The sequence below is a fragment of the Callithrix jacchus genome, chromosome 16 (genome assembly GCF_049354715.1).
Source record: "Callithrix jacchus isolate 240 chromosome 16, calJac240_pri, whole genome shotgun sequence".
Taxonomy (NCBI): Eukaryota; Metazoa; Chordata; class Mammalia; order Primates; family Cebidae; genus Callithrix; species Callithrix jacchus.
Window position 1 is genome coordinate 43,124,805 of NC_133517.1, and position 22,130 is coordinate 43,146,934.

The 22,130-nt window shown below is 32.1% G+C and overlaps 1 long non-coding RNA gene across 4 annotated transcripts in view; it reads left to right on the plus strand.

Annotated features, from left to right (window-relative positions):
- LOC103788537 (uncharacterized) overlaps window positions 1–22,130 on the plus strand; it is a 586,955-nt gene that overhangs the window by 79,684 nt on the left and 485,141 nt on the right. The window contains exon 3 of one of the 4 annotated variants that reach the window (XR_013528278.1): window positions 191–306. The exons of the other annotated variants lie outside the window; for them this stretch is intronic. This is a non-coding gene — a long non-coding RNA (uncharacterized LOC103788537). The remainder of the gene's footprint in view (window positions 1–190; window positions 307–22,130) is intronic. 4 annotated transcript variants of the gene reach the window in all.

The window sequence follows — 22,130 nt, forward strand, 5'->3', positions numbered from 1 at the left end:
ACCAGAAGCCTTCCTAATAACAGAAACTGTCAATTAACATGTATTTTGTGTATTATATACATTTATATTCTATATTCCTACAATGAAATAAGCTAGAGAAAATGTTATTAAGAAATATCATAATACTTAACTATTTATTAAATGAAGTAGGTCATCATAAAGGACTTCATCCTTGTCCTCAAATTTATAGACTGAAGAGTAGGAGGAGGAAGAGGAAGAGGAGAGGTTGGTCATGCTATCTCAGGAGTGGCAGAGGTGGAAAAAAGTCTGAATGCAAGTGGACCTGCAAACCTGTGTAGCTCAAGGGTAACTACATTTTTGCCTGAATTGTTTCATTTAAGCTTCACAACTATCTTATGAAATATTTATATTATGCACATTTTATGGACAAGGAAACCGAGGTGCTGACATGTGACATAATGTTCCAAGGTCATACACATCAGAAAAACTTCCAAAACTGAAATATGAAACTAAGCTTGACTGGCTTACAAATTTGAAATATTTCTACTTTAGCATCTTCTAGATACTCAACAATTTAAATTATTAAGAATCTTAAAATAATTTGCAAAATTAATACTCAACCAAACTAATACAGACATCTAAGTTATCATCAAATGATCTATGTTGTGATGATTTCACATTCCAAATTGTTTTTATTTAGTCACATTGGTATTGTTTATATTAGATTATAAACGCCGATTATACAGAAAACACAATTACGTAATTAGTTTTAAAGCAGCTGCAGAGTACTACAAGAAGTTAAAAAATTTATCATTGTTTGCTTAATTCTTCTTTGATGCTTCTTTGGCTGACAATATTTTATAATTCAGGTATTTGCCGAAATGTCATTTCCTTAGATCATTGTCTTGACTGCCCTGACGAACAATCACATATTCAACACTCTAACACATTATTTTATTTTACGTATTTCTTCTTTTTAATGGGTGCTAATGATAAATAATTTTTATTTTTGTTTGTTTATTTATCTCCTCCCATTTAATCATAAACTATAGGGAGCTTATCTGTTTACCATGGATGGTGTCTCTAGAATCTGGAACAATGGACATAGTATGTAAATTTTTGTAGAATGAATAATGTTTAACAGGATTTATGAAGTCCTTTTGAATCCAGTTTTCTTTAAACAATACTTTAAAAATTGAAGAGAAGAATGTGGTTATATGTTTGATGATCTGCCTTTGCTTACCACAATGCAATGTCTGATACATCATCACCATGAGTTTTCCCTTGTATTTATACTTTTTAATGTTTTTGCCCTAGCTTTTTTACTTTCTTTCTCTCTATTTTATTTCCTTTCCTTTTCTCCCATCTACTATGTAGAGAGTAGATTTTTCTGAGTCTGGCTGATTATACTTATTGCCATTTCTAATGCCTAACAGTCAGTGAATTTTGCAAAAGCAGAAATTAAAACAGCTCAAGGTCAAATATTAATGTTCATCCATATAGTACACACTAGAGATGCAAATGGGGGTATTGAGTATTTCTGAGAGTATCAGTGTGGAGCTTTTATTGTTTTGTTATTAGGAAGATGAGTCACTGTGAGGATCAACCTACGCTTTGCATTCATTTTAATAACTTTTTTTATTGTTGTCCAGAAATGTGCATCAGCATAGATTGTAAACTACTGTTCCCTTAATCTTCCATTCAGGAAATGAGTGTGCCTTAATGAAATATTAATACATTTTCCTTTTAGCTTTAAGTGTGGTCTATTTTTCCTCTTGATTGCAGTTGAAAACAAGAGTCTGTTTATTAAAACAGAAAGTCACATGCAAGTAGGCACTCTGCTGAGTAGTAACATGACATCATTGAATGTGACATTGTTTTGACTACTGGAGAAGACATAAAGCAGGATAATAAAACCCAATAAATTATAAAACAATATCAGTGTGTATGCTAGGACAAAGTAAATTTAAGGGTAATTCTGCACATATTAATTATAAATGTAATCTGATTCCTAAACACCGAGAGGTGTTGTGCATAGATATCTCTAGATTGACACAAAAACTGCTTCCTTATATAAACAGATTTCCACAAAAATAATAGTCTCAAGTTATTCATTTACTAATCATATAGAAATGCTCATTAATAGGTAAGATGCTTCTGTTAGCAAACCCTCTATACAGACAGTTGTTGAATGCTTACAATTCACCAAACTGTTTTAAGGGCAAGTTATAGAGTGACAAACCATGCAAGACTTCTGCCCTCATGGAGATTATCTTTTACAGAGGGGAGAGAGACAGTAAACATGAAAACAAAAGCATAACTTTTTCAGCCTGGAATAAGTGCTTTACAAAATGAGTAGATATGATAGGTGCCATTAGAGATACTTTAATTGGGGCACTCAGGAAAAGCTATGGTGCAGAGGTTACTTTGAGCTGAGATGCAAGTCACACAAAGGGAACTATTCAAAACACCAGAAAACTGCCTCTGTAGTGAAGGGGATAAAAGGTACAAAGACAATGATACTTCAAGACTAGAAAGAAGGTAAACATAGCTGGAAAAGGGAAAATTAATAAGACATAAAGCTGGAGACAAAAGTAGTCACCAGGTTATGTTGAGTTTTGCAGGAAAATTATAAGAAATTTGAATTCATTATAATTTGTAAACCAAGATATTGAAATAAATGTTTTAATAAAAGAATAATATTATGCTTCTTTTTAAAAAAATATTATGTTGTCATTTGGAGAGTGGGTTGAATATGATAAACCTGAAAGTAGAGAGACCGGTTAGGATGTCATATCTGTTTGGCATGTGAAAAATAGTATTGGTCTGGAATGATGGGAAAAAGAGTATAAATAATGAAGAGTGGTCAGATTTTTGAATTTTTATTTTTTTGATAAAGCAAACCAGAATTATTGGTGTATGGCATGTGTCAAAGAAGAAAGAAAATGAGAATGACTATAGTCTTTTGTTTGAGCAATTGGATGATGGTACATTGGTGTCATTATAGACTAAGAAGACTGAAATAGATTTAAATTATGTAACTTAAATACAATAAAAATAAATTTTGTGTGTACCTTATTATAGGCATGATAGACTTCCTAGAAATCTTAATAGTTTGGTAACTATTGGAAGGTTTATTTTGGGACTAGATTCTAGTGTACAGTCTGCATGTTTATTTCTTAACAGAATTCGAAAATATATTGCAGCCCCAATTTTTGTATCTTGAATGTTATATATATTAAATTTCTGTCTTGAAATTTAAAAAAAATCAGAATTCTTGTATTGACAATTAATAATTGTAAAATATAAAAATTATAAACCTAAGTAATTTAGTAATGTTTTTAATTTTGTAAGTGATATTATGCTTTATCATGAAACAATAACAAACTTAAGCATTGGAAAAAACATCAATGATGAACGTTAATTGAAGGTGTTAAGAAAAAGGACTAATGAAAGGCTTTCAAAAGTACTTTATCATAGGAGAAAAGAGGAGAAGATATTATCTTATGTAGGAATTTCTATGGCATACATAACAGGACTAATTCACAGATGAAACCACTGTCCTTATGATTCATTAAAAGAAGAATGAATATTCACAGATCCTAATGTTTAATGTTTGTATTTTACATTTAAGAATTTAAATATCTGTATGTCTCCAGATCCTCTTGAAATTCACCTAAGTAATTTTTCCTATGCTTGTGCAACCAATATTGCCTAATTTTCATTTCTATTGAATTGTGATCACAATAATTTACTTTACTGGCATGAGATAGCATTTTATTTTCCCATTAGTATTTCCAAGAGGCATATTTTGATTAAAAATTCACCACTTTGAAGCCCGTCTTCTTTTTAAAATTTGATGTTGTTAATCTGCAATTCTTCCCTGAGGTATTTTTTATTACCACTACAAACTGATATTCAAATAATTTTTTCTTAAATTATGAAGATATGTGGTGTTTTCATAAATGGATTGTTGAAAGTATGCTTATCTTTATAATGTACAATAAAACACTTTTTTAATATCTATTTTATTACTTTGTATATTTAATTCTAATAACAAGATTTGGAACAAATTTATCTGTATAGACCTAGATTCATCTAATTATTTTACATAAAGTATTAACATCTCCATATTGATGTAATGTCAATTATATAAAAAATAAAGGTAGACTATGAGGTCAAAATATCAAAATCTTCAGAGTAAAACTGATTTACCTTTGATTTTAGAGCAAAACAATATTTATACACATTCTTTTAAAAGTCAGATTAAGCCAATTATCTTTTCTCACATTTCTATGTGTTGCATCTGTGATACAGCTTGCTTTTAAATCAGGAAAACAGGAAAAGTAACCTGGCTGGTCTATTATAAAAATAGGTCATAACTGTCCAAGTTTCTTGGAAATGCAGTGAGGGGATCTAGAGATAATGTGTAACAATAAAGCCTAGCCATTATTAGGTATAACAATTAACCTCAAGCTAGAAAATTTCCCCACAAAGGTTGGGCAAACGTAATTCATGGAGATGTGTTTTCATCAAGTAATTGCCGCAGAGGACTTTTGGAGGAAAAGTTTTATAAATATAAGAGTGGATGAAATACTGCCTGAACTTTTGTTTTGTGAATTATTGTTTAAGAGATATTTACAAACTATGTGTCTGACAGGAGCCCAATACAGAATTTACAGAGAACTCAAACAACTCAACAGCAACAACAAAAACAAATAATCTCATTCAAAAGTAGACAAAGGACAATTTTTTTTTTCAAAAGGAGACCTGTAAATGGCCAACAGCCATATGAAAAAATGTGCAACATCACTAATCATCAGAGAAATGCAAATTAAAATCACAATGAGATATCATCTTAAGCCAGTCAGAATGACTATTGTTAAAAATAGAAAAATGTAACTAATTTTGGCTGGATATGGAGAAGAAAGAATGTTATACACCATTGGTGAAAGTGTAAATTAGTGTGAAGATTTCTTAATGAAATAAAAACAACTACCATTCGCTTGATCAAGCCATCCCCACTACTGGACATCTACCCAAAGGAAAATAAATCATAATATCGAAAAGATATTTGAACTCATATATTTATTGCAGCATTATTCACAATAGCAAAGCTATGGAACCAGCCTAAGAGTCTATCAATGAATAAATGGATAAATACAATGTGGTATATATACTTGATGAAATTCTATTCAGCCACAAAAATGATCGAAATTATGTTTTTTGCAGCACCATGGATGGAACCGGAGGCCACTAAGTGAAATAACTCAGAAACAGAAAGTCAGCCCATGTTCTCACTTTTAAGTGAGAACTAAATAATGTGTGCTTATTATAAACACAGTGTGAAATAACAGACGTTGGAGACTCAGAAGGGTAGGGGAGTTGAGAAAAAGATATATAATGAGAAATTACTTAGTGGGTACAGTGTACATTTTTGGGTGAGGGATGCATTAAAAGCCTAGACTTCACCATTATGAAATGTATCCCTGTAACAAAATTGCACTTGTACCCTTTAGATGTATACAAATAAAAAGAGAGAAAATCTGCTCCAAAATAGCTCCCCACAAAAAAATGTTTATTATGCAAATACTGTGTGCCAAATACTGCGCCATACCTTAGGAACACAAAGGAGAACTTGGTGAGAATGCATCTTGCCCTCATGAATTTTACATTCTTGTAGACAAGGAAGAGAAAACATGTATGCAATTAAGAATGCAAATTTTGAATATGTTTAGACTGGAATTATAGAGATTAGTATTAACTAGAGCTACTTTGGATAATTGATCTAGTAACTGCTTTAAACAAATTATATTTAAACTGAGCTTTTCGGTATAAAAGGAGCTAATAGGTGAAACTGTTTTTAGGACGATGAAAGATGAGGGTAAAATTTTCAAACAAGTTTTAGAACAGGTAAAAAGTTACATTTGGCCCCAACTACTGTGAGACTGACCTAATATGATTATTACAGAAGTTAAAATAGCCATAAGCTTAGCAAATACTTTAAAATTTGTGCAAAACATGTGCAGTCTATGTGTACTATTAACCTTTAGGTAAAAATATATTTATGCTTTTCAGGTAAATGTGTTTGGCTAAGGTAGTAAAACTTACGCCTTTTCAATGAGTTGCTTTGCTCTGGGAGTAAAAGATGTTTAGAACAACACAGGAATCTGATGTTACCACTTTGTGGTCAATTTGACAGAGGGACATATTGTGTTATTTATTTATTAATTATCCAAACCATTAAAAATATTTCCCTTAATGTTTCTGGCTATAAAAAGAATATTAAGATTTCAAGCAAGAAAAGAAATATAAAAAAGAGAAAACTATTTTAGAAACATAATACAGAATTATTGCTGTTAATACATTCTACACTTTTAAGTCCAATATATACATTCCACACTGTGCATGTATGATAGCTTATATATATATTTTCCTATGAATGGGCATTTAGATTTTTAATTGTTTCAACTACTAGTAACTATGCAGCAGTACTTAATGGTCTTGTCATATATTTATTTTTGGTGCCTATCAAATTATTTCCTATGATACATTTAAGAATATTAAATTTAATATTATTCAATATATGAGAGATGAATACCCCATTTACCACAATGTGATTTTTTATGCATTGCATGCCTGTCTCAATGTATCCCATCTCATGTACCCCATAGATGCTACTTTCAGTGGTAAAAACCATGATTACTTTTGAACCAACCTTTAGGTTTCAGGTAAATGTACTTGGCTAAGGTAGTAAAACTTTTACTACCTTTCTGATTTTTGCACCAACCTAAAGGTTGGTGCAAAAGTAATATACCTACTATGTGCCCACAAAAATTATTAAAAATTATAAAAACCTAAAAAAGTTTATATATTTTCAGGTTTATCTCTATCGTAAAATATTCTTTTAGAAGGATGTATATTTACCCATTAACCTCTCAATTGTAAGAGATTACTGTATTTTTATAAAATTTTGCCAATATTCAGGAAAATCATGAGTTTTTAGAGCTCTATTTTTTTAAGGGTTCCAATTTGTTTTTTTAAATTATTATTATTATACCTTAAGTTCTGTGATACATGTGCAGAATATGCAGGTTTGTTACAGAGGTATACACGTGCCATGGTGGTTTGCTGCATCTCTCACCTCGTCATCTGCATTAGGTATTTCTCCTAATGCTAACCCTCCCCTAGCACCCCATCCCTCTGCTGTTTCTGCCCTAGTCCCCCACCCCTTGACAGGCTCAGTATATGATGTTCCTCTCCCTGTGTCCATGTGTACTCATTGTTCGACACCCACTTTTGAGTGAGAACATGTGGTGTTTGGTTTTCTGTCTTGTGTCAGTTAGCTGAGCATGATGGTTTCCAGCTTCATCCATGTCCCTGCAAACGACATGAACTCATCCTTTTTTTAATGGCTGCATAGTATTCCAGCGTGTATATGTGTCACATTTTGTTTATCCAGTCTATCGTTGATTGGCATTTGGGCTGGTTCCTTCCAAGTCTTTGCTATTGTGAACAGTGCCATTATAAAACTATGTGTGCATGTGTCTGTATAATAATAGAATGATTTATAATCTTTTGAGTATATACCCAGTAATGGGATTGCTGGGTCAAATGGTATTTCTATTTCTAGATCCTTGAGGAATCGCCACACTGTCTTCCACAATGGTTTAACTAATTTATACTTTTACCACCAGTGTAAAAGCATTCCTATTTCTCTGACCATATTTGGTCAGATGCTGATATTTCCTATCCAGCATCTGTAGTCTCCTGATTTTTTAATGATTGCCATTCTAACTGGCGTGAGGTGGTATTTCAATGTGGTTTTGATTTGCATTTCTCTAATGATCAGTGATGATGAGCTTCTTTTCATGTTTTTTGGCTGCATAAATGTCTTCTTTTGAAAATTGTCTGTTCATATCCTTCACCAAATTTTCGTGGGGCTGTTTTATTTTTTCCTTGTAAATTTGTTTAAGTTCTCTGTTGATTCTGGATATTAGTCCTTGGTCGGATGGGTAGATTGCAAAGATTTTTTTCCCATTCTGTGTGTTGCCGGTTCATTTTAATAATAGTTTCTTTTGCTGTGCAGTTCTTTAGTTTAAATTCTATTTGTCTATTTTTGGCTTTTTTTTTTTTTTTTTTTTTTTTTTGCCATTGCTTTCGGTGTTTTAGTCATGAATTCCTTGCCCATGCCTATGTCCTGAATGGTATTGCCTAGGTTTACTTCTAGGGTTTTTACGATGTTAGGTCTTCTGTTTAAACTTTTAATCCATCTGGAAAGCTCTATGGTTTTTCTACAAGTGAGGCTGCACATTAGTTTATTGACTCTGATTATTTATCTGTTTATGCTATTGTGAATTACCAATTTATTCTATTGATTCTTTACCTGTTTTTTTCTATTGTGAATTTAATAATGTTGCTAATATTATAGGAGAATCATATATTTCTTAGTTAGATGTTTTTAGCAAGTAAGGTACGCATTAGTTTATTGACTTTGACTCCTTACCTGTTTATTTTATTGTGAATTAAAGCATGTTTCTGTTGAAGCATTTCCTTTAATCAAGATAAGTGAGGTTATATATGATAATAAAGAAATCTCAGTATCTCAGTATATTAGAAAAAAATTAATCTCTCATTCATGTCATAATCATGTTTTGCATTCTTTCCAACCACATTACAATGGTCAGAAGAAAGAATAACTTTCTGTTGTTTTAAGCCAACAAGTTTGTGCTAATTTGTTATAGCAGCCCAAAAATCTAATACAGTTGTCCCTTGGTATCCATAGGGGATTGGTTCCAGGACATGCACAGATACCAAAATTTGAGGATGCTCAAGTCTCTTATATAAAATGGCATAGTATTTGCATATAACCTAAGCACATCTACCTGTATACTTTAAATTATATCTGAATTACTTATAATACCTAATATAATGCCTAAACATCACTACTTTCACTTGTAGTACACAGTGCATGGCAAATTCAAGGTTTTCTTTTGGGAACTTTGATAATTTTTTCTTTTCCCGAGTGTTTTTGATCCACAGTTACTTGAAACTGTGTATGCAGAACCCATAGAGATGAAAGACCAACTGTGTTTGTACAATCCCTGTTTTTATAAAGCTCTGTGTAGTGCAAGAATCAGGTATACATACATACACATATGTGTGTGTGTGTATAGACACACTATAATTATATGCAAATAATTAAATGCTGTTTTAATAGAATTTGAAAAGCACTGTCTTTGACTCAGAGAGACTTGAGTTCAACTTCTTATGCTTCTAAACTGCTTGTCCTTCAATTGTCTCATTTATATGATACAAAACAGTATTTTTTTGGATGAAAAAATTATTATACATTAAGTTCTGGGATAGTTTTTAGGATTTTCTTGACTGATAAATGAGTTGATTTTCGAGTCACTCTCATGCTCATACTTTAAGAGTGTGTGATGTTATTGTCCATTATGTAACAACTTTGCTAATCAAGCACACATGTGGAGCAATGAAGAGTGTAAAAAATTGTACTTTTTATTAGGTTTAAATTATTTCTTCCAGTTGTAATGAGTCTACAGTGGATCAATGGGAGATTAGTCAATAACATTAGGAGATTCTCTATTTTTCTGACCTCTCAGTCTTATCTCTGAGTTTTCATTGAGTGTAGGCTTTTCATGAAATGCCCTTTGGATTCTCTCTTTCCTCTGTAATTTCCCTTTCAATCTTTGTTACTTGTTCTCTTTGTCTTTTTGTCTCTACTTCTTGTCTACTTGTCCATGTTTTCCTTGATCTATTGTGGATATGAGGAGGAATTCTCTTAACATCCCTTTTCTGTCATCTCATTGATCTCCTGTATTGGTTGGCTAAAAGCATCTGTGTCTTTCCTTCAGCAATATACTGCTAAATCATGTTTCATACACTTTCTCAGAATGTTGAATTGTGCTATTGATGAAACACAGTCATACATGTTCATGCACACGTGCACACATTAAACTCACCCTACCAAATATATAGTATACTGTCTTGGACATACTATAGACTTAAAAGTTAATGTTCTATTTAAAATAGTAAATAAAGATTATATGCATAATATAAAAATACCTGAACTATGTGGCATTTTAAAAAGTGATATAAATTGCGTGAGAAAAGAATTTAAGTCTTTTCAACCTTCAGTAAATCTCTGCATTGGATAATTTCTTGACCTTCTGTTCCTGGTTCGATTTTTTTTTCAAAGCGAATCAATAATGACTCAGTACCCAGAATAAAGAAACTCGTTTTATCAAAATTTGGAAACTGCAGAAAATTTCAAGGAACTTGATTTTAATGCACAAACTGATGGTAAACTACTCCACAGGAAACTCAATTTCTAGACATGAAAGTATTGCTGAGTTTATTGATTTGAGCTGCATCTTCACCCTGGGTTGCCATTTTCTTAACAAGTGTTCTACCTTGTGTTTGTTGTATATAGAAGAAACAAAAAATATGACTAAAATTAGTTTTCTAAAAGGTTTATAATATATTACTCAAATTATAGTAAATTGATAAGATGAATAGATAACAAATATCAACTTGTGATTTCTAATACAGTAGGAATACTATCTAAGTAAAAAGAGATGGGCATTTAAAGTTGAATGATACTTAATGCAAGTGAAGAATAAAAAGAATATTCTATTTTAACATAGCATTTACATAACATATGGCCTCATCCACCTTTGCTTGGATAACTTGCTTGATGGTTGTTTAATAATTTGCATGTGCAAGTTTTGTTCTTCCTGGGATTTTAAGTCATGGCATGTCAAATATTCAACAACTCTGTGAAGACACTCCACCATAACACTTCAGGATAGTCTTAAATCTTTAAGATCCTATTATGTAACTTAGAAGTGAAGTGAATAGGTCGGGCAGGGTGACTCACCCCTGTAATCCCAACACTTTGGGAGGCCAAGGTGGGTGGATCACCTGATGTCAGGAGTTTGTGATCAGCCTGGCCAACATGGCAAATCCCCTTGTCTACTAAAAATACAAAAGTTAAATGGGCATGGTGGTGGGTACCTATAATCCCAGCTCCTTGAGAGGCTGAGGCTGCAAAATTGCCTGAACTTGGAGGTGGAGGTTGCAGTGAGCCGAGATCATGCCACTGCACTCCAGCCTGGTGATCCAGGCTGTCTCAGAAAAAAAAAAAAAAAATGAAATGAATAGAGGTTTCTTTAATATCCATAAATTTGGGATTATTATGAGTACAATATTATACCTTAAAATGGGAGAGAAAGGAAATAACTGTTTTTCACAGTAAACAGCCAGGTGAATGGATCTCAGAACATTAGTTTTAATAAGAAATAAGGGATAAAGGATAAAACTTCCTGAACATTGTCTTGCCTGGTATTGCTTTACAAGTATAATGAAGGCAGCTCAGGAGCACAGGTAAGACAGTTGCAAAGGGAAAGCAGTAGTGAAAACGAAGTGAAAGTTAATCAGTTTCACTGGTCTAATAGTTTTATTTCAATGTACCCTTTTGCTTACTGTAAGTGACTAAAAGTCACAGGTTTTATATAGCATGTAATTCACAGGATTAAAATCATTCATTCATTTATTCTTCCAACAGATATTTTTCGAGTGCCTGCAATGTAACTAAAATTTGTATGGCTGCATGTTCATGGCACAAAGATATATAAACAGTTTTCACTTCAATGGAACTTTTATTTTAGAGCAGGAGACAGATTAAGTAAATAAATGATTTTAATGAAATGCAACCAGTATTAAAATAAAAGTCTGCTGAGAGAGCTAAGGCAGCAGAACTATGGAACAGGCATTACTGCAGAAAAGTAGAATCCAATGTCAAGGTAGTTAATCCTTACGCAGTGATTTTTATACAAGATTTTAATTCTTTTTTGGTGCATTCTCTGGGAATGAACAAGACATACTTTCATTTTAAAGGTAAATTGTTAATATGTAACTGTAGCAGAGCTAAAATACTAATATTTAATTAGTAGAAAACAAACATCCAAAGGGAATTAGTCTAGTACAGTGTTCTATAAGCTTTAAAGTAAATTGCCACTGAATAAACAAGAGTTTCTAAACTGTCATGGAACAGTAAAGGGCTTAGTATTCAGAATACACTTTTCACTCTATTTTTCTTATTTCATTGGCTCAGTACACTAAGTGGGATTTCTATTTATAGTAATGTGAAAAAAAAATTAGATCAAAGAGAACTATATTCCAAAATCTAAGTATGGCTACAGTAGAAATTTTTTATTTTAAAACAAAACAAAAATCCAGTTCTAGAAATATCTTAATGTATAATGAGAAATTACTAATGACATATTTGGAATGTAGAATGATCAATCATCTGCTATTCTTGGATGTGAAGTGCAGATTATAATGTTTATTACAAATTTAGCCACAGCAATTATTCATTTTTTCTCTTGAAAATATTGGACCTATGGAAAGCAGCTGATAATTGAGCAAAAGATTACATTCTTCTTAAAACCACTCATATTAAAAATTTATATATTAACAAAAGGTAGTGTGGTGTTGCAGAAAGTTTAAAGACTCAGATATTTTAGAAACCATATTTGACCAGAGTCTTATTTATCTGAGTCCTATTAATCTAGTGGAATGATATCAATTATTTCAAAGTTTTGTTGTAAGGGTTTTATACAAAATATTTGCAAAGTACCCTAGCATATGGCAGGTACTCCATGAATGCAGGAAGCTCCTCCTTTGTAAGCTCCTCTCAGTTGTCTAAGAGTCACAGCATATATTTCTATGTTATTTACAGAGATAGTATATTCTTGTTAGTTTCAATAAACAATCACTTTGTACAATCATTGTACAGCATATAGATATATGTATTATACATATTTTATATATTTTACCTATAATTAGTTTATTTATTTAATAGTAATAATTTGCAAAGGGCAATTTTAGGGAGTTATGTTAACATTGGTAAATTTGACAGCCAGACAATAAAAGTGGGGCAAGATTGCTAAAGTGCTTTAAGTCATTATTTTTCCTATTTTAGGTTATGCCTATTGTTCTTAAGATTTAGCCAATTCCATATTTCTTTTTTGGCAAATGAGTTAGACTTCCAGTATGTGGGACTGAATGGGTAACTTAGAGAGTCCTGTCTTGAAAGTCTATGGCCCTTACATTTCGGGATAGTTTGTTCCTGATTCATAGATATACTTATGGAAAATATAGGAGAGTCAGAATTGGTTTTAGACAGTATATGTGAAATTTTTTAACTAGCTTACAGAATGTGATTCATATGCAGTATAACTGTAAATAGGATGTGATTAAATTTCTTCATATATAGAAATACCTTCCAATACAAACTTAATTTTTAAAACGATTCTCATTTATTTAAAGAAGAGAAAAATAGTGCTGATCATTTGTCAAACTATTAGTCTTAAGCCTTAATAATAACTCTACTGCCAATTTAACCAATGGCAAATAGAATGCTTAACTTTTCCTCATTCACTATGAAAGCTGTTGATCTGTCATATATGGCCTTTGTTCTTTTACCTAATTTGTTGAAGATTTTTATTATGAAAGGTTGTTTTCTGAGGACGATTATACATGGCTGCTATCACTGGGCTAGCCGCAAAGTGGTAAGAAACTCTCTGGACTCCCATGTTGATCCTAGATCTTCATGGAGGTTCTGAAGTGATCTCATGGCAGGTGGTACTGGTTACTAATCTTATAAAGCAGAAAATAATATTCTGTGAAGGAAACCATCTCAAAATTTCAATTTAAGTTTAATTGCACTTTTCCTGTTTTAGGTTAAGTTTCTCCAATTAAGGTCAAATATAGAGCTTGCAAATGAAGATTACTGAACATATGAGAAAACTGACTGTAAAATCCAACGGACAAATAAAAAAGATAGGAGAGTAGATTCTGAAACTACTGGATAAATAATATAGAATATAAATAAATAAAGGACTCAATCTCAAGTATAATTAATCTACAAAGGCTTATAAAATAATATATGCCTATGTATACCTATACTTATACACACACATATATGTATACATTTTTAGCAATCAAAATCATGGGTGCTGAAACCTTCATTCATGGATTAAACTTCAAAATATAAACAGCTAAATAATAAATTAGTGAACTGGAAAGTAAACTGTAAACTAAAAAATCACCTGGAAACTCCAAAGCAGGCAACAAGATGGAAAACATGGAATAATAATAAGAAAATTAGAAGATAGGCAGAATTATATGAGAAGGTTTAGCATAATTTTAATCAGAATATTAGGTCTCTATGTAGAAGGCAGACAGGAAGTAACAAGAAGACTTAACTTCATATAACCATGGCAGTTATTTCAGGTTTGTTTTTTTTTTTTTCAAGAGTAACTCCTAATCTCCCATTCAGTCAAAGAGATCTATGATTAAGACCAATTCATCACTAAGAACTGGGGTAGGCACCACTATGATGCCTTGAATTTGATCTCCAGTTACCATATGTAGAGGCTGTATTTGTTGTTGTCGTTTTTAATTACAAGGTATTATTAAGACTGAGAGAATCCTTGAATATCGTATTTTTTTCCAAAATACATCTTTGATCATACTCTATGTATTTTGGACATCCCATTCATCTTTTTTTTTTTTTTCCTGATGATTAAGGGCTGATAAACAGATTCTCCAATTGTGTTATTCTGAAATTGCTATTGGAATCAGAGATTTAGATTCAATGGGAGTATTTCCCATTTTCATTATCAGACAGATAATATATTGTTTATTATTATGCTGCAAACATGTCTATAGTATTTTGTTACAGGAAACTAGTTTTTGGTACCAGGAATGGGATAGTGTAGAGACAGATACCTAGAGATGTAAAAGTGCTTTGGAATTGGATAATGAGTAAGGCTAGAAAAAAATTTACGTCGCTGATAGAAAAAGACTAAATTGCCTTGAGGAGACTATTGGTAGAAATATGGACATTAAAAGTAATTCTGAAAGAAGTGAGATGAGTTGTAGAGAAGCCTTCCTTTGTATTAGAAAATGCATAGTTTGTCATCATTATAATGTTGCTAAAAGTAATACCATTAAAGATTCTGCTGGTGGGACCTCATACGGAAATGAGGAATGCATTATCGGCCTCAGAAGGGAAGATGATACCTGTTATAAAGTGGCAGACAACTTGACTGAACCTGCATTATTTTCGGTGGAAAGCAGGATTTGTAAGCAATGGACTTGAATATTTAGCTGAGAAAATTTTAAAGCAGTGTTGAAGTAGTCTTCTTGCCGCTTTTAATAAAAATGAAAAAGAAAAGAGATAAATTGGGAAATGAACTGTTAAGTAAAAAGAAACCAGAACTTGAAGATTTGGAAAATTCTCAGCCTATTCAGACAGTGTTCTCTGGAAATGGAGCAAATGCATGGCTGTAAACCGTTTGCTAAAGATATTAGGCACGTGACTCTTGGATCCAATCAACTATTTCAACAGAGCCAGAAGTAAAAATGTGGTTATACATGGAATATTTGTGGGAGAACTTCTTGTCACATGGCTTAAGGTTTTAAGAATTTCATACCAAAAAGAATGCTGCCAATCTAAAATGAAAGGAACAGAGACAGGATAATAAAAAGAAATAACTGAGGGAAGAGGCATGGGTGCAGAAACCAGAGCTGACTGGACACGCTAAGGCTGAGAGGGCAGGGTTGCTGCCCCACTGGAGAGAGAAAGTGAAGAGCATAGAACCACTGCCTTGTAGGTTTTAGAATTGCTTGGAGCCCACATTCCTTTTTACCCTTTCAATTTCTCCCTTTTTGAATGGGAACATGTAGCTTATATCCATCCCACCATTGCATTTTGGAAACAAGTTGTTTCCTAGTTTCATAGCTTCGCAGATCAAGAGGCATTTTGCCTCTGGGTAGACTATACTTAAGAGTTTCATCCAGACCTGATTTAGATGACGTAGAAGATGAGATCTAAGTCTTTTGAGTTGAATGTGCAGTTGACATTCTGAACTTGGAGCTGATGCAGAAATTGTGTAAGAATTTGTGGGATGCTAAAATGAGGTTAATATATTTTGCACATCAGAAGAATATGAATCTTGGGGACTAGAGGACGGATTGTTGTGGGTTGAAGTTTGTTTCCCAAAAGATAGAAGATTGAAGTCTTAACCCCCAGTAGTTCTGAATGTGGCATTATTTGGAAATCGAGTCTTTGCAGATGTAATTAAGTTGAAATTGGGTCATTAGAATGGGCCCTAATTCAATGTGACTGTTGTCTTTGTAAGACAAGAGAATGTGGACACACATATAGTGGAAAGAAAGCAATGCAAAGATAGAGGCAAAGATTGGAGTGATGCTATCCCAAGCCAAGACAAGCCTGTCCACCAGAAACTGGAAGAAGTGAGAAAGGATCTTCTTTTGGAGGCTTCAGAAAGAGCATGACCCTGCTAACAACTTGATTTTGGATGTTTAGTCTTCACAATTATGAGTATCTCCTGGTTGTTTTAAGACATCCAGTTTGTAGTACTTTGTAACAGCAGCCATGGGAAACTTATACAAATGTTAAGGGAAATATCCTTAGTGTCTGTTGGAAGGCATAGTTAAGGATTCAGTGAGTAGGCTACAAATGATAAATCCATTCCACCTTCCTTATAATCAGAACCTTTGGAATCAGTTTTATTAAGATTAGTGCCCGTTGAGTCTAGGTTCAGTTAAACAACCGAGGAAACAATTCTAGATGCTTGAAAAGTTATTGCATATAAATTCTCTGGAAAAGAAATCAATGCCATTAATTTATCTTGACATAAAACATTATTTATTTAAAACCATCATCACTCCCCACATACACTGTTCTGGTCTATTTGGCTTTCTTATTGGTTTGTCTTAATTTTATTTTTCTCTTGTGCATGCTGGACTCAAGGTTTAAGTACAGGTTTGATGGAGCATGAGAATTAACAAAGAACTTTAAGGTAACTAATATCTCAGATGTATTAGTGTTTTCAAACAGGACAGGGCAATCTTCATAAAACTGTTAGAATTAACCCTCTGTGATAAGGGAAATTCAGTGAGATTAGAGTTTTGAAATTCTCTGAATTGTTTCATTCTAGTGACAATATTCTTTACCGATCATTGCCCTAACTTTCTTGTAAGAGACTTCATAAAGCTATGAAATTAAACTTTAACAGTAGGGCCACTATTTTTTTTTTTAAACCGAGTCAGTCTTACAGCTAAAGAGATGAGAGAGTCTTTTGGTACCTACAATCATAGACACTTGCTACTTCTTTGGCCATACTGAAATCTGAGAATTGAAAATTTAAATGTTAAACATTTCTTTATATTTAAGCACTCTAGTTATTTTAGAAATAGTCAAACACTATTATGGTCATTGTACTCCATGTCCTTTACAATGCTCTATATTAGTGACCTATCATTTAATCAAAATATCATCTTCAATATACATTTTATTCCAGGAGATCATAAATAATCATTTAAGTAATTGTTTCACAATTATGTTACATGGGCCTCTGGTATATTAAAAAAGTAGGCCATAGCTTAAAATCCTTAAATATAATAGAATTCTCACTACCTTTAAAGTCACCATATCCTCTATTCCATCCCATATTATAACTTGGGTTTTTTTTGTGTGTGCATAAATCAATCAGCATAACCTTGGAAACGTGACTTGTTTCCAGAAGAAAACAAAATTTTGATTGATGCATTTTTGACTTTCATGATCCTGGACACCAAGTTAAATCAAAAGGTAGGGGCAATATTAGACTGACTAGTGCTTCTGTTATAAGTTTGATTCTACTACTATTTGCCAAAATCCTATTATTTTCTTGCCCTTTTGTTAGATCCTGAGGATAGAAGTGAGAATGAGGTAGCTACTTTTGGGTAAAGATGGAAGATACACTCTAAGATAAAGGGATGATAATGCAAAAGAGGAAGATACCAAGTCATGAGAAAAGTAGTCTAAATAAAGATGATGAAGGCAGTTTGGCATCTGCATTGATAATATTACATATGCCTGGAAAATAGTTTGTAACTATTATGGAGGATAATAAAGACCATGTAAAAAAATCTGCACTGAATTTGGAAAGATAGAGGAGCCCCCAAAGGCTTTTTGGCCACAGGATAACAAGGCTTATGTTACTTTATAAGAAGATTACATTAAGATTCCTTTGTCTAATAATGCCTTAAAGGAATAGAGAATTTATTTATTTCCAAAGTATTTTTAATAGGTTTAATCTTATTTTATCCATATAGAACTCCTAATTCCAGATAGGTCAAATATATTTTTGCCATTTTACTGTTAGAAGGTTATCAGTTTTCTAAGGTTAGACAGTTCACCTGACATCAATATATATTTTAAGATAACAGTGAGATCATATTTTAAAAATATCTTCCTCAGAATCTTTTCAAGATCTTAAATAGGTCAAGCTATGTTTTCTTTTGGACAGCTAAAGCTACAGATCATCTTGATTGAAATATTAATTTACAATTTACTGCAGAAAACAGCTTTAAATATGTCAACAGATTCTTACAGTTTAAATGATCCACAAGTAGTAAAATATAGCCACTAGTTTAAATTGCTTCAAAATGAATAAAGAACTCTTCTTCTTAATAAAACTTATTAGAGCAAAATATGCTGTGTTTACAAACACTTGTATTAAAATTGTTTTTGCTTATCCATAGTGACTACCGTTGAAACTAGTGTGAAATTATAAAATTAACTGTACCAATTGTATTTGTAGAGAAGATTTTCAATGCAAGAAGGTAAGGTCAAAAGGTTAATTTATTGGCTCAGATTTCAGTAATTATTAGCAACGCATAACTGGAGTTCTGTTTTACTTGAATCACATTACCATAAACAGAAAATGCTTTATGACAGAATCATTTACGGAATTATGCAGAAATCAGAAGAACATTAGATAATTGGACCTTTAGTAGGAATTTATTTTTATGTTGTGCTATGAGAGTAAAGGTCAAAAATGAATTATACTTTAGGTATGTTATTGTATGCATAAATGTATGTATGCATTTAAATACCTCTGCTCTATTAAGATTGTAACATTCTTGATTTTATCTATTCCCCATCTAGATATGAAGTAAGTAGGTTTATAGCTTAAAACATTGAAAGAGTCTGAGAGCCCAACACATGGATACAGTGGAGAAAGATGAAAATTACAGTTTCATGATATTTAGACTCAGAGGCCCACTGCCATGCTGCTTTTTAAAAGAGCACTTGTAGGTTTTAGCCAGCACTCACAATCCATTGCTAATAGAAACCAATCATTTGATGGACAATGGAGAAGAGAAAAAACTTCTAATTTACTAATGTTTTGTTGGGAGTGTCTTAGGTACATATGCCATTGTCCCTGGAGTGTTCACACTCTTCATGCTATTACTTTTTACAACAGAGATATTTAGAATGTTGCTTCTTTAATCCACTTTATCCTTATCACTTTCCTTTTAAACATGGGAGAAGTATTTTTTTTATTGTAATAGAAAAAGAATAAGCATATTTGACATTATTTTTTCTTTGTTTATTAAAATATACTTGATTTTGACTGCAGAGGTGGAATATTCTTGATACCCATTTTTTTTATTCTTAACAAATGCATTTATTCATGAAATCCTTCTGTCTTTATTAATTGACCATAAGTGAAGCATTATTGCTCTAGAAAACAGAGAATTTTAAAAGAACCCAATTAGAATACTGTGAAATTACTGACTTTGAGTTCCAAAACTGTCTTGAAATGCAATTTGGATCTCAGTTGCAAGAGCCTTAGATTTGCAATAATTTTTTAAACATTTAGTTCCAATAAGTTTGACCTTGACTACCAAATTAAAGTTTAACAATATTTGTAGCCTGAAACACAAAGTGTAGAGAAATGCAAGATGATAGAAGAAAGAAGAGACAGAATCGGCAAGATGCAAATTTTAATCATAAATAAGAAGTGGGAAGGAAAACTAAATTATATTTGGTTGATGGAGTTAATGTTTGCATGTTTTAGTTTTGCAAGCTGTCAGACTGTGAAGCATCTTTGCTACGTTCTTAGAAATCTATTATTTCTTCATAATATATGTATGTGAGAGGGTATGAACTTAAATGAGAAAATGTTTTTATCTGGATGGTTTCATATTACTTACAACATTATATTGATTAAACGTGGGTTATTAAACATGCACGCGCACACACACACACACACACACACACCACCCCAAATTTAGTGGTTTTCAAACAGCTATCATTATTACTGTCAGTGTTTTGCTATATCTGCACACCACCTCGATTTTAATTGATTTAATATTTTTATCCTTACTTTAAAAATATTACATACCTACTTGTCCTAATTTAAATCAATCACATAAATTAAATCTTTAGTATTACTGTATACCTTTAAAATGTATTTGTATTAATTCTAAACATTATAAAAACAATACATGCTCCAAATTATAACTAATAGTATCAGGCATTCACTTAATAAATTTTGGAAAATGTGTATCTCAATAATGTTTATGTGGGAAAAATCAAACAAAAGTCTAATATTTAGCATTTCTTAATGAGGTAACATTTGGCATTTTGAGTGTGGGTGAGAGAGAAATGTCTTTATTCCTTAGGCATGGTCTCTCTTTGCATGACATTAAGCATCCCTGACTTTCAGATACTAAATGCCATGAACCCCTTACAATTTTAATAAAAACTATTCCCCAACCATTATTAACTTCTTCCTATTAGATTTTGGCACCAAGAGTCTTGATATAATGAATATGCATGCATTCCTAAATAAAAACACAAATAGTCAATTAAATCAATCTATTATTATGATATGTTTAATGATTTGTAAAAAACACTAGAAAAGTAGAAGAGAGTTTCAAAAGAAACATACATGAGTAGGATAAGACGTCAGGGCAGGAATATGTGTTTTGGAACTAAGAAATATGAAACCAACCAAACTGGTGAACTAGGAATTATATTCCTACATCTTATAAGTAAAAAGTTGTTGAGGCTTGTGCAAGAGGAATGGATCAAAGAACCAATCAATTCTTTTCTAGATTTTGTCATGAATTGGCATAAAGTTATAAAGAAATTGTGGGATAAACTAAAACTAGCAGACTTCTGTATTAAGACGATGGAAATATACCAGGTTGCACTAACTGGTTCTCCTAGGGATGCTGAACTCAAAAGGATAAATTTCACCCAAAGCTTTCAGACTATCAAGTCAAATTACTCTGTTTTTGAGTTACTCTCTCTTCTTAAGACAGAGCCAGGTGGGGAGGGATAGCCTGGGGAGAAATGCCAAATGTGGGTGAAGGGGAGAAGAAAAGCAAAGCACACTGCCATGTGTGTACCTACGCAACTGTCTTGCATGCTCTGCTCATGTACCCCAAAACCTAAAATCCAATAAAAATTAAAAAAAAAAAAAAAAGACAGAGCCAGGAATTAAACACACACACACACACACACACACACACAAATCGTTATTTCTGTGAATTCTAAAGTCTGCAAGAATGTATGCCCTACTACATTGTTATGAAATGGGTCCATTTTGGCAACTGTGTAACAGTTTAAAATAAATAGGACAAGGGCACCTACAGGACGTGAAACAATAAACTAAATAACCACAAACTCATATGTTTGAGATTCTTAACTCCATTATTGCCAGTGATAATATTAATATTAATTATTTATATAAAATATGTTAAAGAATGTTGACATACATAGTTTAATGCATGTATGTAACTTCTATTTATCAAACTTTAGATTTACATTCAAATGTGAATTTATCAAATATATAAGTAATTGTATAAATACTTGAATTCTAAAGTTTGCTATTATTTACTTTGTTGAAAACCATTCCCTAACTCATGGCAATAAATGTATTGAGAAATATTAACATTTATATTTAGTAAAAATTATTCCTATAAAAAGTAATTGACAAAAGTTCTTCAGTAAGTCATATTTAAAAATAGTAGATATACACATAAAATACACCTATAAAATTAAAAAAGTTAAAATTTCTAAGAAAAATATATTTACTGAATAGGAGTTGGAGACATTTTTATTGAATGAATACATATAATCAGGAACTCTGCTAGACATTAATGTAGGTTTTTAATTCCTTCAAACAATTTTATAAGGTGAGAATCAGTATCTATCTTTATGTTATATATTTTAACTGAGACGCAAAGGGTTTGTGTTGCCTAAAATGGGT